Source organism: Silene latifolia, chromosome 10 (genome assembly GCF_048544455.1).
Source record: "Silene latifolia isolate original U9 population chromosome 10, ASM4854445v1, whole genome shotgun sequence".
In the NCBI taxonomy this organism is placed as follows: domain Eukaryota; kingdom Viridiplantae; phylum Streptophyta; class Magnoliopsida; order Caryophyllales; family Caryophyllaceae; genus Silene; species Silene latifolia.
Genome location: NC_133535.1, coordinates 66197090 through 66217070, shown reverse-complemented (window position 1 = coordinate 66217070; position 19981 = coordinate 66197090).

The following is a 19981-nucleotide window of genomic DNA, read 5'->3' as shown; positions in this document are numbered from 1 at the left end:
CCCCTAATTTAAAAAATTTAAAAATCAGAAATCTTATCTATACCAGTAACTGTTGGGACCACATATTAGTGTCTATGTCTTTTGATGAATCTTCTGCGAAAGACATTCTTGCTATTCCGATTTGATTCTCTGAAGGTAGCGATAACTTCTTTTGGTCGTCTTCGCCGTCCGGGAATTATTCAGTTAAGATTGGCTATCAGATTGCACTAAACAATTCCTGGAATACTTCAGCAACCCCAAAGGACCATTCAAGAGTTCTAGCTACGTGTATGTGTGTCTTTAAAAAAATCCTATGGAACTTACCAGGGCCGAAAAGTTGGATCATTCTTATTTGAAAACTTCTCACTGAATCGTTGACCACTGGGAAAGGCTTCTTAAAACGGTTTGGATGGCCCTTTCACTTGCTTACTTTGTGATTCACACGAAACGGAAATGCCTGATCTGTAATGTGACACCCCGCGATAAAGCGGAAAATATAACTTATAAATTCAAGCGAAAATTAGGAAATTTTTGAAACTTTTAAAAATTAAAGTGCGGGTTCATTAAAATCCAAAACGTAAATAAAGAATGCGGAAATAAAGTTTAAATTATACAAACGCGATAGTCAAGGTGAGGGAAAATATATCCCTCGAATGACAATATAATAAAAGGTGAGTCTAAGTAATCCTAATAATCCGACTACAAGGCCAAAGTGCTCGCTAGCTCACACATGTCTTCACCCCATAAATGCACCAACCAATACCTGTCATTCATTTAAACATGAACGCCACAGTCAGTGGGGAGTAACTCAAGGTTCTCCCAGCCACAAAATGTCGAAACGAACATAACAAAGAACTAAAACAAGTAAGTCATATCAGATACTTACAAAAGATAAGAATATCAAGTTTATATGTAAACATGGCAGTTAAATGAGATGGAACAAGATAGACCAACATTAGCATAATAAAGATTCAACTATTAATGTGAGACAATTAAATAATATGAAAGACAAGGATACGGTCATTTATGCAAAAACACACATTTCAAGGGATTACAACATAGATATGAGACTAGAATCTGAATCATGTGAAGCGGTTAAGTAGGGATCAATCAATGCAAATTACAAAAATAGAAATTGTAGCCATTACTTGGAAAACCACTTAGCAAACAATTCACGGGACGTGGCTACTAATGTCACATTCATACTTATGGCTTGCATCTCACCATAAGAACGGATGGGAATATCAATCCCGATGATCATATCGCAACTAGAGGACTTATAGCTCACCCCTAGTATCCGATAGGACCAAGTCAAACAACACATGAAAGACAAATACCAATATCTATAACCAAGCAAGACCTTTACTACTCATATATAAATATATAATTCCCCTGGTAGGACGACAATGGTACTCCCAAGACTCAGTCCTAGTCTAAATCTGGCCAGACTCTCGGGACAATACAGTTCCCGATTCGACATGCGGCAGAACAGTCCGCATCCAAGACTCGAAGACAGATCGGAAATCGAGAACCCACAATCGGCAGGACAGTCCGAAAGAGGCGGGAAATATGAGCTAAACCCACAATCAGCAGGAAAGTCCGAAAGAGGCGTAAAGATAAGTCAAGCAAAAAGGTATAGCATAAAGGCATTATCAAGAATACGACTCAACCAAGCGATACGAATCAACTTGGAAAGAGACTACTACATGTAATGAACCGATGATAATCCAAGTAAGACATTTCATGACAAATTATATTCATGAATATGAATAAGTAACCCATTTCTTCAATATTTGTCACTTGAATAAAAATGTAAACTAACGGAAATGAACCATTTCTAATAAGCAAAACAAGCATTCAGTTATAAATGACTCAAATGTAAGATAAACCATTTACTACTTACAAGGCATGAATAATTAAATTGGAGCTCATATTAAAAGGAAACATGTCATTTCATATATATATACATGAGATAATATTATTGAATGTACTCCACAATTATAAACCATGTGAGACGAATATAAAAATGAACGATATTTACGAATTACGTTTTATAATACACGAGGTAAAACTTAAATAACAGCAAACTAAAAGTATAAACAGGCCCAATTAAATAAATGTGACAAGCCCAACTAGATAAACAAGACAAACCCAATTGAATAAATACAAATAAGTCCCAATTAAATAAACAAGACAAACCCAATTTTTGGGTTCTCATAAACCCGACTCAAGCACTCATTTTGGAACCAAAAATAAAACGGAAATTCTAAGCATGAGCGGGACGTAACATCACGATATATACAAGAAAATAGCCCATTTTATACAAATGGCAGTCATATAAACTTAAGTTTAGCAATTTTCTTCAACAACTATGGTCAGATGGATTCATATTCCAAAACATTACTACCACCCACTCTAAGTCATCATGTTATTTCTTAAAGTCCAAACATTACAAAAAAAATTCAACGCATGCCAATACCCAGACCACTATCATCCAGGATATTTTCATTGTTCCCCTTACGTCCTCGACTTGAAGAGTGCAAGTCAATTTTGAGACCTACATACAACAAACAATCACAGTCCACAAAACTATACGGATTACTATTCTACATAACGAGCATTTTATTTCCCCTCGCCACTCCCTTAGTCCCTATACGACTACCCCGTCCAAGCTGACTGAGACCACACGAACATACAATTACGAAAATTCCCCCAAATCACGACCATATGGGTCTACTGTTGTTTCTTTCCAACAACCAAATTGAACCACAACCATTAACATCATCATTTACAGAACTACTACATCAACAAATGAATTGACCAAACCAAGAGGATTCACCCAATAATTAAACGATTGACTGATAACTAACATGATTAATTTGAGCATACAATCGAGAAAAATCATAAAGGATCAAACTTTATCAAGCAAGGGCACAAAAAACAACACATAAGACGGAATTTCGACATTTTTGTCGAGTAACCTATCACCGTTACCTTATTGCCCTTCAATGGACACGATTCCGCCGCAAAACTGCTCTGGGTTGTCCAATCTTGCATCTACACACGCAAAACGAGGATATTTAGTGAAACCCGAACCCTAAGGAGGGACGACAGACACGAAATTGGAGGAAAGCTGGGACCTTTCTTACCTAGAAATATGGAGGACGGAAAGGGGAAGAGAACGGCGCAAGAATTAGCTAAAACCGTCAAGAAACAAAGGAGAAATCTAAGGTTTAAGACGGAAGTTTAATGGGTTTAAAATGTCATTGATGGTGTTACTGTGTTTGATCGAAAAAAGGAAAGGGAAGGAGGGAAGTAGGGAAATGTGGATGGCGTAGAGGATGATGGAATAATCGGAGCTTGAAGGATGAATTTTAATGGAGTTGGTGGGTTCTTGTTGTTGTTGCTGTATGTTGTTTGTTTACAGGTGAAATGCGAAAGAAGGAAGAAAGAAGAAAGAGTAGTGAGGTGGAGTGAGGGGACACGGTACACCATACAAACAATAGATAATAAGAATAATAATAATAATAATAATAATAATAATAATAATAATAATAAGAAGAAGAAGAAGAATAATCACAAGTGGAAATGTGACGGTCTATAGCTAGACGGAAGTTAGCCTTAAACCTACTTATAATTCAAGACGGAGCTTTATTATTATTATTGTCGCTATTAATATTATCCGACTAGAATACGTACTTTTATATAAATTAAGCTTTTAAAATATTACTTTTATAGAAATCGTAATAGAAATAAAATTAATAAAATTAAATAATTCAAAAATATAAAATAAAGCAATCAAACGGTTTAATAAATTTTAAATGTCAAAATGGAAAATTCGCGGGTGTTACAATCATCCCATCTTTTAAAAAGTTTCGTCCTCGAAACTTGAAAGTAGAAATGAAAGGTTATATAAAATAAAACTGGAATTTTGGAATCGGTAACCAAAACATTAAAAAGGTTACTTATTGTAAGAATTAAAATTTTTTCAAAAGTTTCAAATAAAATTTTCCGACAGAACCAGATTGAAAGGTAAATCATTGGTATAAATCAATAATCAAAATGCTTTCAAAAGCATTAATGAAGAGTTTTCAAAAGTATAAGTCTCATTCATGGAACGAAATTGCTCTTGTTGTGCACACAAGAACGCTAACTTTCCAAGTCAAAGACAAATTTAAAACCAAAATCACTCGCCAACAAGCGTAGAACAAGTTATTAAACGTCTCTAATAACGAGTTCTAACATCCTATCAACGTTAAAATCCAAAGAAAAAGTAATCCACTCAAATTTTCTTTTGTCAAAGCCAAAATAGAGATAAAGGTTTCACTTTTAAACTAAAAAGGGAGTCAAGTTTGTGAAAAGATAACATCAAGCTTTGCCAAGTAAATCATAAATAGATCAAAGTGAACAGAAATTGGATAAAATTTAAACGAATCTCGGGCTTAGCAATTAAAATCATGATAAATAAGTTTATATCCCAAGAACAAATAGGGAACTAAATCAATTTTTTTTTTTTTTGAACCTTTTAAAAATAGGTAAAGTTAGTAAAAATAATATAAATTTTTAACAATGGATCAAAAATGGTAGCTTTAAATGTTTGGAATTTGAACAAAAGAAAAGTAACTTAGACATCATAGATACAAGTATGCTAAAAGGATTCAACTTAACTAATCAAAAGAGCTATGATGAATTTCATAGGGTAAGAATTGAAGTCAGGTCAACAAGGAGGTCAAAGATAGAGTTTCACAGGTTACGAGTACCAAACTTAAAGGAGGAGCATGATGAAGCGGAAGAGAGGTATGAACGGTAATGCTTATGGTCAAAGAAGAAAGGAAATTAGACAACAAGGAAACGCCAGGTACTTAAACCTCAAACAACAACATCATCTTAAACGGTCCGGAAAACTTCCTAACAACAAAACTCATAACCACATCACTCCCAAGGATTTCCTAAAATCACTTATGTTACTTCATCTTAAGCTATTCTATGAAACAAGGTATTTCACTATAAGTGTGATTCCACCACTCCAAATCCTCACACATCTACCATCATCCTCCACGAGATCAAGGTCAAGGCTTCTAACAAAGCTATACTCATATCCAACTGGTGTCAACTATGAGTTTCTCAAGATGGTAAACCATCGATCAAAAATCCAAATTCAAAAGTTCCTTTGCACATTCTATCATCCCAAGGAGATCTTGTTGTACTCTCGAAACATAAAGCATAGATGGTGACATTCTCCAAGTTACGAGACAACCACCCAAAACATCTAACTCATCTCAGCTGAGCATCTATCGATCCTAACTTATAATTACATCCCAAAGAACTCTGGCTACTAATCCTCATTATCGCCAAGTGAATGCCTAAATGTGATTCCAAAACTAACAACAACTCTTGCCTAACATGATTCTTATGCAATCATCACAACACTCACAAAGGTATACCGACTATGCTAACCTCGAGTTCAACCCAAACTTCCAAGTATAAACAACAAGGCCAAGTTCTATAACCTTAGTATCTTAAGCAACTCACAATTAGCACAAAGAATTCACCAATCAATTATACTCACTTTACCAAGGAACTAGGTATAAGAATCATCAAGTATGTCTCATCACACTACTTAAGTCTTTCTAACATCATAGCCTCTCAAAATCAGGGTTATGGGTGAACCACCAACAAACTCCACAAAGTCAAATTATCCAACCAAGATTAACATCCCACAAAAGAAAGCGAACTATCAAAAAGGCGTTAAGAGAGGATAAGCAAGGAACAAAGGATGGGAGGGGTACAAGAGTAACTTCCAAGGAAAAAGAAAAGAGAGTTTAGGAGAAGGATAGGCACTAAGAGGTAAAGAATAAGGCAAGGTACACAAAGAATGAGGAATATCTTCGAGGAAGAAGAAACATTCTTCACACATCTTCAGTTTCCGGCACTAGGCACCAAGTCTTGATCGCAACACGGGTAAGCTCATGGTTTGTCGATCCAATGGCACAAAAAAACAGATGACAATCAACAAACATGTTAGAACCTACCACGGAGCATACACAAAGTGACTACCAACTTAGGTCCTTAAGTCTACCCATCTCTCATTCATTATTTAAGGTCAAGTTCAAATCTAAATTTGGGGTACACGTGTGTGCGTCGGGAGCAACATAGGCTCTGATACCAACTGTGACACCCCGCGATAAAGCGGAAAATATAACTTATAAATTCAAGCGAAAATTAGGAAATTTTTGAAACTTTTAAAAATTAAAGCGCGGGTTCATTAAAATCCAAAACATAAATTAAGAATGCGGAAATAAAGTTTAAATTATACAAACGCGATAGTCAAGATGAGAGAAAATATATCCCTCGAATGACAATACAATAAAAGGTGAGTCTAAGTAATCCTAATAATCCGACTACAAGGCCAAAGTGCTCGCTAGCTCACACATGTCTTCACCCCATAGATGCACCAACCAATACCTGTCATTCATGTAAACATGAACGCCACCGTCAGTGGGGAGTAACTCAAGGTTCTCCCAGCCACAAAATGTCGAAACGAATATAACAAAGAACTAAAACAAGTAAGTCATATCAGATACTTACAAAAGATAAGAATATCAAGTTTATATGTAAACATGGCAGTTAAATGAGATGGAACAAGATAGACCAACATTAGCATAATAAAGATTCAACTATTAATGTGAGACAATTAAATAATATGAAAGACAAGGATACGGTCATTTATGCAAAAACACACATTTCAAGGGATTACAACATAGATATGAGACTAGAATCTGAATCATGTGAAGCGGTTAAGTAGGGATCAATCAACGTAAATTACAAAAATAGAAACTGTAGCCATTACTTGGAAAACCACTTAGCAAACAATTCACGGGACGTGGCTACTAATGTCACATTCATACTTATGGCTTGCATCTCACCATAAGAACGGATGGGAACATCAATCCCGACGATCATATCGCAACTAGAGGGCTTATAGCTCACCCCTAGTATCCGATAGGACCAAGTCAAACAACACATGAAAGACAAATACCAATATCTATAACCAAGCAGGACCCTTACTACTCATATATAAATATATAATTCCCCTGGTAGGATGACAATGGTACTCCCAAGACTCAGTCCTAGTCTAAATCTGGCCAGACTCTCAGGACAGTACAGTTCCCGATTCGACTTGCGGCAGAACAGTCCGCATCCAAGACTCGAAGACAGATCGGAAATCGAGAACCCACAATCGGCAGGACAGTACGAAAGAGGAGGGAAATATGAGCTAAACCCACAATCGGCAGGACAGTCTGAAAGAGGCGTAAAGATAAGTCAAGCAAAAAGGTATAGCATAAAGGCATTATCAAGAATACGACTCAACCAAGCGATACGAATCAACTTGGAAAGAGACTACTACATGTAATGAACCGATGATAATCCAAGTAAGACATTTCATGCCAAATTATATTCATGAATATGAATAAGTAACCCATTTCTTCAATATTTGTCACTTGAATAAAAATGTAAACAAACGGAAATGAACCATTTATAATAAGCAAAACAAGCATTCAGTTATAAATGACTCAAATGTAAGATAAACCATTTACTACTCACAAAGCATGAATAATTAAATTGGAGCTCATATTAAAAGGAAACATGTCATTTCATATATATATACATGAGATAAATATTTTATGTACTCCACAATTATAAACCATGTGAGACGAATATAAAAATGAACGATATTTACGAATTACGTTTTATAATACACGAGGTAAAACTTAAATAACCGCAAACTAAAAGTAGAAACAGACCCAATTAAATAAATGTGACAAGCCAAACTAGATAAACAAAACAAACCCAATTGAATAAATACAAATAAGTCCCAATTAAATAAACAAAAAAAACCCAATTTTTGGGTTCTCATAAACCCGACTCAAGCACTCATTTTGGAACCAAAATTAAGACGAAAATTCTAAGCATGAGCGGGACGTAACATCACGATACATACAAGAAAATAGCCCATTTTATACAAATGGACAGTCATATAAACTTAAGTTTAGCAATTTTCTTCAACAACTATGGTCAGATGGATTCATATTCCAAAACATTACTACCACCCACTCTATGTCATCATGTTAGTTCTTAAAGTCCAAACATTACAAAAAAAAATCAACGTATGCCAATACCCAGACCACGATCGTCCAGGATATTTTCATTGTTCCCCTTACGTCCTTGACTTGAAGAGTGCAAGTCAATTTTGAGACCTACATACAACAAACAATCACAGTCCACAAAACTATACGGATTACTATTCTACATAACGAGCATTTTATTTCCCCTCACCAATCCCTTAGTCCCTATACGACTACCCCGTCCAAGCTGACTGAGACCACACGAACATACAATTACGAAAATTCCCCCAAATCACGACCATACGGGTCTACTGTTGTTTCTTTCGAACAACCAAATTGAACCACAACCATTAACATCATCATTTGCAGAACTACTACATCAACAAATGAATTGACCAAACCAAGAGGATTCACCCAATAACTAAACGATTGACTGATAACTAACATGATTAATTTGAGCATACAATTGAGAAAAATCATAAAGGATCAAATTTTATAAAACAAGGGCACAAAAAACAACACATAAGACGGAATTTCGACATTTTTGTCGAGTAATCTATCACGGTTACCTTATTGCCCTTCAATGGACACGATTCCGCCGCAAAACTGCTCTGGGTTGTCTAATCTTGTATCCACACACGCAAAACAAGGATATTTAGTGAAACCCGAACCCTAAGGAGGGACGGCAGTCACGAAATTGGAGGAAAGCTGGGACGTTTCTTACCTAGAAAGATGGAGGACGAAAAGGGGAGGAGAACGGCGCAAGAATTAGCTAAAACCGTCAAGAAACGAAGGAGAAATCTAAGGTTTAAGACGGAAGTTTAATGGGTTTAAAATGTCATTGATGGTGTTACTGTGTTTGATCGAAAAAAGGAAAGGGAAGGAGGGAAGTAGGGAAATGTGGATGGCGTAGAGGATGATGGAATAATCGGAGCTTGAAGGATGAATTTTAATGGAGTTGGTGGGTTCTTGTTGTTGCTGCTGTATGTTGTTTGTTTACAGGTGAAATGCGAAATAAGGAGGAAAGAAGAAAGAGTAGTGAGGTGGAGTGAGGGGGCACGGTACACCATACAAACAATAGATGATGATGATGATGATGATGATGATGATGATGATGATGATGATGATGATGATGATGATGATGATGATGATGATGATGATGATGATGATGATGATGATGATGATGATGATGATGATGATGATGATGATGATGATGATGATGATGATGATGATGATGATGATGATGATGATGATGATGATGATGATGATGATGATGATGATGATGATGATGATGATGATGATGATGATGATGATGATGATGATGATGATGATGATGATGATGATAATAATAATAATAATAATAATAATAATAAGATTTCGGATCATATGAGAATGGCACAAGCGTGAGAACCGTGAGAACGCGCGTCAGTCGTTGGATCTTGTCTGACGCGGCTAATCTAAGGGCCTATAACGCGCGCTGCTTTACCAAAACTTGAGGGCTTTGTCTTTCTTTTTCACTGAAATTTACCTCGCGCTTCTTCGTTAAGCTTTCAACCATAGATTCCGACCTTCTTTGTTAAGCTTTCAACTATTTCTCTCTCCTTATTCTCTGTGGAGTTGCATTTTCGTCTTTCTATTGGATTTTCTCTTACCTATTTCGTCATGAAGGTGAGTACTATTTAGCTTCAAGCTTTTCTTGATTTCGTCCTTAATTTATGTAACTCTACTGTAATCTAAATTAATGTTTCTTATGTTCATTTTGCCGGATTATTTATTTTATTGATGAATTTTGAGTTCAGTATTGTTTTTAAAATCGAAATTTGTGTTTTCATTTGCATGCTATCGGAATTTGTATTTGTCGCATTGTTTGTTGATTTCGTAACTTGCTTATACATTTCGATTTGTTTGTTGTTTTTTAGTTTGATCTAATTTGTGCTTTTTTGAATTTTTGTTGAATTTAAAGTACTTTTAACGTAAGTAGCATCAATTTAAGACCACATGGAAAAGGTCATAATTGCGTGCACATTATTGTTGTAGATCATGTACATTTCAATAAAACTGATAGGACATTTCTTCGTGAAACGTGTACAACACAAAGAACCGATTAATATTACATGCAAAACTACTTTCGATTATTGAAGCGCAAAGGCGATCCTGGAACGTTACACGCCGTATTTCTCCGAGGTTGAACAACCTCGGTCCTACTGTTGATGATCCTACTCCAACGTTCTCCCGTATTACCACCCGGATGTCACCTAAAAGTTTTGTTGATGTCCTTCGATACCTTGATTACAACCAATGGTGTGCTCTGGAAGAGATTGGTTTTTCTTCATTATTTTGGCTAAGGGTTACAAGGCTTCCTTTACGCCTCGGTTATTGGTTAATTGAAAACTACAACCCGTATTCGGATTTCATCATTCTACCTGATAAACAGCGCTTTCGTGTTTCTGCTTCTTGTATTCATGATGCTGTTGGCCTCCCAATTGGAGGAAAACCTGTTTTACTTTCATCTCGTAGTGATGAAGATGCGAGAATGTGATGCGTTTACGCGCATTGGAAAGCTCAATTTCATGTTGATGGTCAAGTGGATATCAAGACCCTTGCAGAGCATATTATTTGTCATGATGATTACAGTGATCAATTTAAGATTAATTTTGTGGTGCTTGCTGTGTCTTTGTTAATGCGCAACAATCAGAAGTCGTTCGTCAATCACCATGTACTAAAATCGCTGAGGAATGTGTCTGCCATTGGTCAGCTTGATTGGTGTCAATTTGTCATGGAGAGTTTGCGGTATAACACAAAGGATTGGGTCAAGAAGGGGAAGAAGAATCACTTTGGTGGACCTCTCCTGTTTCTAATGGTACAAATCTTATGCGTTACATTTATTGTTAGTTATTATGGTTTTAAAACCCGCCATTTTCCGTCATAATCCTATTTTTACTTTAGACTTGTTTATGTTGACCGTGTTGTCCATGAAAAACGATTCGTAGAAAGAGATTACTATACTCTTTTGAATTGGACATCTCACGCACTTTTCTCAAGGGAAAAGCAGGAGATGGAAGTGGTCGATTTGGTCTTGGTCGTGTAAAAGGTCGATTGATGGAAAGAATTAGATTTTCTAATCCATGTAGACAAGTGGTTGAAAAAGTGCGGAGAGTGTCGAGGGATGTTAGTATGCGATACAAAATCTCCAATTTCATACTCGTCTCCGGAGGTATATCCATTGATTCTCGAAGTATTCACTATTCCTTTTCAAGATTCACTTTGAAATATTTTCTTTGTACCTTCATAGTACTAAAGATGTACCTTCATAGTACTAAATATGTACCTTCATACGGTGCCTTGTCCAGGAGTTTGCAGATGACTACACTGCTTCAGCAAAGAGAGTCATGGAAGATATGGTTGTGTTAGATGAGAAATACGCGGTTGGTTTGCAATGTTTCCCAGGTGAAGAGTGTGTCAAACAGGCCCATTCGGCAACTGAATTTGTATATTTGACATATGGTGGTGGTACCGAAGATGTGTCGTGTGCACCGCCGTGGGAATCCAAAGACACTAGATGAGGATGAACAGTTTATTCTTTGTAGCAAATGCGGTGAGAAAGCATACAAATTGAAACTTGCTCGTGCTAAACACAGAGAACAATGTGCTAAGTGGAGAAATTCATTTGTACACATCCTTTGGTGAATTTTCGTTCGATTTAGGGTTGGAGAAAGACTTTGCTGAGAGTGAGGCAAGGTTAGCCGCAGCTAAAGGGGTTAAACGGGATTGCCGTGTCACTGGTGAATCTTCTTCAGCTACCAAAAGGGTTCATTTCATGGCAAGTCCTTCTTATATACCTCTATCCAGCAACAAGCAACAGTCATCTCGTTTTGATCCGTTGTTTTTTGCTATCCAAGATGACACCAATGTGTTAACGCCTCTTCTTTGCGGTGCACCTTCAAGTGGTGATTATGTTTTCGGTGATCGGGGCACTAACAATCGTCGTTCAGGTAATCTAAAATGTGAACTTGTTAAATTAACATTTTGTGAATGTCATTTTCACTGTTTCACACCGACAAGTAATTTGTTATATTTTTTGCTCTAGTGAGCACTTATATTCGTACAAGACTTATTTTGCAACGCGAATGCATTTGTGGTCATTAAAGCCGTCTCAACATGTTTCGAGTGTTGTCATTGATTGTTGGTCATCATATTTGAATTGTAAAGAGGAAGAAAACAATCTTGGTACTCCGAAGCGGTTCTTTTTTACCACGCTTGTGCATGTAAGTACATTTACATACACTCTTAAATGCTGTGTGTAATATGTATTTTGAAATATTGTACTTCCCTCTTTCGTTACTTTCCCATGCAGTCTGTATTAGCGAAACCCAGCCCTGGGTTTAAGTGATGAAAAAATTTATGAATTATTCGAGGCTCGTGCAAACATGGAGTTGCAGCTTTTTCCGGGAATAGAAATAGCTTCTATCGCACTCGTAAGTTGTTATTGTTTGCTTGACATACTTTGCAATTTTCTTTGCCATTGTTGTATTGCATTTTAAAAAAATTGAGACATACTATTATCGCATAAGTTCTTTCTTTTTTTGATTAATTCCAACTACTAAACTCATTTGAACCTCAACTTGTATATACCCATTTTATATTAAAAATATTCAGATTAGGCCAAAGTAGGATAAATGGCCATTTAACACAATGTTAATGCTATAATTTCTCAATGTACTTTCTAAACGTCCTAAATGTACTTTTAAAATATTTACAATGTTAATGTTGTAATTTCTCAATGTGGGGAATATCTTATATGCATGAGCGATTTGCAACTATATGCACACGTTGGGAACATAGACCATGAGTCATACTATCATTCCATGTCTACATTCTGCTTTTGTTTTATTTCAACTGCTTGAGTCAAAGGGAATTTTCTTTGCATTTGTATTAAATAAGGTCACTTTATATTGCAATGTACTGTTCTCATTTTTTACATGTGCCTCATGATTAGTTAAAATGTACCCTTTGAAGAGTTTATTTGTACTTATGGTTGTACGTCATTTGTTTTGTAATTTCAGTTTTTTTTTCCCAATTGTACACGAGAAACACTTTTTCTTATACGTGGTTGACCTGGTGAGGAAGCGTTTCGTCATTCTTGACAACTCACTCTCAGATGAAGATGCCATCAAGAAATATGGTGTATCTCCACCTTAATTAAGTATGTTTGAATTTGACACATTTTTGTTGTTCTATTGACTTTTGACTATTAGTCACGCTTAACACTGGTTTACAATGTTTTGTCATAGATTGATGCTTTTGGAAGGTTTTTGGGTGAGAACCCAAAAACTTCTGACTCTAGCAACATTGTGTTGGCTATGGATCCCATTGTTGCAAAGCTTAGTTGGAGAAATAACTACAATGTTGATGACTGTGGTATATACACAATGAGACACATGGAAACATTTATGGGATTAATCTCTTGGAAATGTGGCCTGATGAAAAATGATGTGAGTGTTGGTTCTTATTTTAAAGAAATTCATGTTCATTGTGTTTTGCCTATCTTGTTAATTGTTGGCTTTGTTTTTGCAAAAAGCGTGCTTAAAGTGTTACGATACAAATATCTATGCACATTACTTATGTTCGAGCACAACGATTGCCATGAAACTGTTGCTGATCATGCGAAGAAGGGTCATTTCTCTAAAGCTAGTGATTACATTTAATGTTCAGATATTATCTACGCAGTATGTTAGAATTTGTCTGATGACATCCCTGTTCATGTAGTATGATGTTTTAAATTCTAGTGTACGTTAGTATGTGTAATGATTTGTAATTGCATAAGCAAAATGTTGAATTTGTGAACCAATGTTTTGTTGCACTTAATTAAAGTACTTTTTTGTCTATTTTTGGCGTGCTATTTACTTGAACGTTATTATCTCCTTGAATAGCGACTTATGACGCATGAATTAGCAAAATAATATAATGTACATTTCAGTCTGCTTTTAAATCTCTTTCAAAAACAAGACATGCACATTATAAACATACATAATGGACATTTGAATTAAATTGAAAGCACATTTATTACTATTATACATTGAAAACAGGGAAATAGGTCTAAAATCACTTCAAAGATCTATCTATAACGACATCATAATCTAAGTATATGAATGAACTTTTGAAGTTTTCTATCTTATTAAACGATCACATGCATTACAATTTAATTAACATTTCATGTTCTTTTTAAAATAATTTAATGTACCTTTAAATATAATATAATGTACATTTTCCAAACAGTGCTTAATGATATTTTAGTTGCACCTAATTATCAAAACATGCACATTATGAATATAGATAATGGACATTTTAATTAAACTGTTTAGATAAATTACATAATATATACAGTGTAAAAGGAAAACCTGTTTAATAAACTGTCAAAGATCTATTTTTAATCTCTTCCCAAAAAATGGATTCACTCGCCCCTTGTTGGGTGTCTTTTGGTCTTGCGGCTATACAAACCACACATAAGGGAAAGGGTTTAGAGTTGGATTAGGTTGATTCGCGGTAGCGGTCTGCCTAATGCAACCCTAAACGCTTTCCCGTCCCATTATGAATGTCAAAAAAGTACATTTAGAACTTTTAGAAAATACATTGACAAATTATAATATTACCATTGTGTTAAATGGCCATATATCCTAATTTGACCTAATCTGAAGTTTTAAATTATAAAATGGGTATATAAAAGTAGAGTTTCAAATGGTTCTAGTAGTTGGAATAAACAAAAAAAGAAAAATAAAATAAAAAATGGACTTGTGGAATTATAGTATGACCCATTTTTTTAAAAAAAACCGCCACTTTAAACTTCTTCTCTTTAATATCTTATTACTTTTTGATAAACCTGTCAATTAAATTGTACCTGCACGTTTTCTCATTCTCAGATCGTTCATTTACTCTTATCGCTCTCTATCGGAATGAAGGTTATACTCTTTGCCTTTAATTATTTGCTAAAAACAACTGTGTTTACTTTTCATCTGCTTCGAATTTAACATAGTTTCCTTAGCTGTTAATGTTCGAAGATGTTCATTATAAATCAGTCCTACTATTCTTTCTCAGGTGCATCAATATGTCTAAATTTATACGCATTGTTTCCTAATGATTTTGATGTACTTTGCTATGGCTTAATATTTTTAAATGTTTAGGATGTATTTTCTTCATGTACTTTTTTAATGTTTAGCATTTACTTTCTGGATACGTGTCCTTCATATCAATATGTCGGAATTTATACGAATTGTTTGCTAATGATTTTGATGTAGTTTGTTACTAATGTTTAGCATTTACTTTCTAGATACATGTGCTTCATATTAATATGTCGGAATTTGTACACATTATTTCCTAATAATTTTGATGTTCTTTGTTATGGCTTAATATTTAGGATGTATTTTCTTCATGTACTTTCTTAATGTTTAGCATGTTCTTTCTGGATATCTGTATTTTTAAAGGCTTTATGTTTCTGTCTTATATGTTTTTTTTCTCTTTTTATTTTTTTAAAAAAACAACATTTAAAACTGAAGAACACAGATGTCACTATGGTTGTGCAAATCAGTCCCGATTCACCTCGTTTGTCAACCTCCATCAAGATTCAACACAGACTCTTCTTCTGCTGAGATAATTGAAGTTTCTGACAGTCCTACAATAGGAGTAGTACATCATCCTAGCATTTGTCATACTTTACAAACAGTTGACAAAAAAATTCTTCTGTTGCGATAATTGATGTTGCCGATGACCCTACAATAGACGAGATTGTTAATCGTCCTAGAGTTCGCCGCACTTCGTGTAGCATCTTAAAAAACTCCTCTTATCCTTTGTTGATTGATGTTCCTGACAGCCCCATTGAAGATGGGATTGTTGATCCATCTTGTAACTGGCCACGCATTAAACAGACTGTGAGGGACAAACATGACATTGTTAGGGCTACCTTAGGAACAAGCTGTGCAGAAGTGCCACCGATAGAAATTCTTACTCATTTAACTGAAACACCAATTCAAACATCATATTAAACAGACCAGGTTTTCAACAAACAGCCCACTTCTGCTAGCAAACACATAGCGGCTCTTCGTAAAGTGAGAAAATTAATTGCTGAACGGAATAAGGATGCGCCTACAAACGCTGCTGTGTCATTCAGTTTAGTAAGAGTCCTTCCTGTGAACCTCTCCTTGATGCTATTGACGACACGAATCCCTTCATACCTTTGACATCAATGCAATATCAGATTTCAAATTATGTGTTCACTGGCCACGGCTCTGTGGATAACAGTTGGTAATTACATACGTAAGATTAAATATTTTATATTCATTTACATAGTTCATCTTTACATATCTCTGCTGCTAATCATAATTCTATTACTTGTTTTTTGTGCAAGAATACGTTATTTGAGTTCAAAAATAATGTCCTTGGTTGGGATCAACTGTTGTCATTAAAACCGTATCACTATATCTCAAGCTTTGTCATAGATTCTTGGTCAGCATATCTAAACTACAAAGAAAAGGATGGGAATCCAACCAATCCCACACGATTCTTTTTTAGTACACTTACATATGTAAGTTTGGTCATTGTTTTCATGTGTTTCAGTTTACTATTTCCAACATTTTCACATTACTAAAATTTTATCTACATTGTGCAGTTGTTATTAATGAAGAACACAGGTGCTTCTATTGATGATCATCGTTACAAACCTTTCAAGCGCCGCATCGAAGTAGAATTAAATGAGTTTGAGTGGATTGATATTCCATCCATTGAACTAGTGAGTCCCTCACTTCATTTAGTAATTGAAATTAAATTCAGATATTCGTAGTAGTCTATTTAAATAGAAGTCGTGAATGTCTTGTCAAAGTTTTCAAAATGTGCTATTACTTAACATGAAATTAACCTTTATTTGTCAGTGACCTTACAATTGTTCTTTCCCTGATGCTAGTTCTTCTTCCCTATTGCACTTGAGAATCATTTTGTGTTGTACGTTTTCGACCTGCCAAGGAAATGTCTCATTATTTTTGACAACCGCATTAGAAGGGGGAGTGTCTTAGAAGAGTATGGTGATAGTGTACTTGAACTGGTAAATTTACATTCTCCTCAACTATGAATTATTATCGTTCACTTGCATTGGTAAATTCATGTATATTATGGTTCAGCTCGTCTAATTTTTATTATTGTGTTACAGGGTGATGCTTTTGCACGGTTTTTGGGTGAAAATCAATCAACTATGGAGAAAAGTAATATAGTAATGCGCATGGATCCTACAATAGCAATGCTTCCATGGAGAAATAATAGAAATATTTTTGATCATGGTATTTACACCATGAGGCACATGGAAACATTTATGGGAATAGCCACTTGGGACTGTGGACTGTCCAAAATTGATGTGAGTTTTACATTTTAATTGTAACTTATTTAGAACAAATCAATGTTATTTTGTTGGTTATTAAATTCTAATTTCATGTTTTTTTTTTTTTTTTGCAGATGAGATCGTTGACAATGCTGAGATTCAAGTACCTATGCACGCTACTAACATTTGAGCACAACAAACATCGTAATAAAGATTATTAGACATGCATTAGCATGTAACGACATTCACAAATAGTTCCTGAATATGATTTATTAGTTTGCTTTTGTACTTTTGATCTTTGGCGTATGTACATCGAAGTTGTCTTGGATGTGCATTCACCCAAGGTACTTGTTATAATGTACATTCTATAATGATCAGTTGTCCATTTTAAAGAAAACAAATGTTCACCAAAATCAATGATCTTCTTGCTTTAATACGAGAATGTTCATTTTAAGGAAAACAATTTTACATCCTGTGTAACTTTCTTGCTTTAGGATCTCACAATTGATACAATTAATTTATATCGTGCGTGGTCATTTTAATACAAGAATGTTCATTTTAAGGAAAACAAAAAAATATACTCCGTATACACTAATAGCAATATTCGAAATTGAGTAAATATGTACAATTAGTACGTAGTATTTTAATTTAACAAAAAAGTATATCATATGTTGCACACAATTTTCCTACTTGCCCAAATAACCCCAACACACGTAAATCTAGGGTGGACCTAATAATACCCTATTATGGAAGTATAGCCAATTTATGTTCAATTATAAAACACACAATTAGGTGTAAATCTAAAATAGATAAAAGGAATACTTCTTTCAAACAATCTTTCCAAAGAAAATAGTTCTTTCAACTACGGAGTATTAGGTAACTTCTCCATAAATTTTGGTTATACTCCACCTTCGTTTTCAATACTTCTTCATTGCCAGGTAATCACGTTCATTTACTAAATTGTCCTGAATTTCGTCCATTCTTTTGGTGTATTTCTTAGGTAATTATACTTGGTTGATTTAAATCATTGACAAAATCACCTGAAAATCACGCCTCTTTTGTTGGTTACATTTTCATCGTTTTCAATTTAATTGGATGTTCATGTCAAGTTTAATGGGATGTTATTTATTGATTACAATTGTGTGAGATTTTACGTGTGTTGGGATAATTGGGGCAAGTACGAAAATTGTGTACAACATATGAAATACGAGTAATAGGTAAATTAAAATACTAATTGTACAATTTACTCAATTTCGAATATTGCTCACAGTGTTCATCGTTTAATTAATAGTGTTTTTAAAGTTTACAGTATGATGTTCTAAATGCTATCGTCCAATGAACATTTTGGCATAACCATTTTAAATCGTCTCACAGAGCAAATCATGTCATTATTTTGCTTGGGATTGGTAACAAATTCTGAAGAGGAAGACAGAAAACAATTCATTGCACATCATCTTGATGCAAAGAAGACAATGCTAGGATGGCTATTCAATGGGAAGGACGCCATAATTGCAGGGGTGGAGGATAACTATGCAAAAAACACAGTACTACAAGATGAAACTTACATGCTACAAATCTTTCAAAAAGTTAATCAAGTTGACAAACATAACATGGAAGCAGTATGCAAGTGTTGGGCTAAGATGTTTATCCTACACAATGAGGAAGCCCGTTAAAGAGAGGAATATGAAAGCAGATTATGACAAGCATTTCATTTGGGGTTAGAACGACTACCGGGGATAATGTAGTGGTTTTCCGAAGGTGTCTTTGTTACTTGACAGACAATCTCTTAACAAGGAGGACATTGCACTTGTTTCAATATCATTTGGCACCCGAGTTAGGAAATCTTGTTGTTGTAGACAGTGAAGAAGAAGATTTTGACTCTATCCCAACGTCAATTTCCGACCAATGGTCGAACTTGCTTTTATTCTATTAAATCAAACCGAGTAATATTATATATAAACAATTTGAGGTACATTTGAGTATAAGTTTTATATTTACCTCATACCCCTTGTACCTACTGTTGATTTTCAATGTCCATTCAGAATATAAGAATATAAGTACATTCTCTTATTTGTTAATGATATTTCATTATATTGACGTAGTACCTTTTGTAATTTTTGAATTTTCGATACATCATGAAAAGAATTGTCCCATCACTGTATTTACAATGTCCATTACGTGCATTAACAATGTACCATTTAAATTAAATAATATAAATTAATGCATCTAATAATTACACTCTCAGATGCAAGTTGTAAAATAATTCAGGTGAAAAGACACCACTATTCATGATTATTTACTTAAATGAGACATGTGTCAAATGGAAGTTGTAAACTAATGCATGTGAAAAGACAAATAATACTACACTCATAAATTGTAACTTCTCCTATTCTTATCCAAAGCAGTTTATATGTAAAACTCACTATAAATACTTACCTAAACTACTGTGGTAATTACAAAATCTAAGGAATACTCATACAAACCGTCTTCACTGCCTTAAAAAGGTACTCTAATTTCT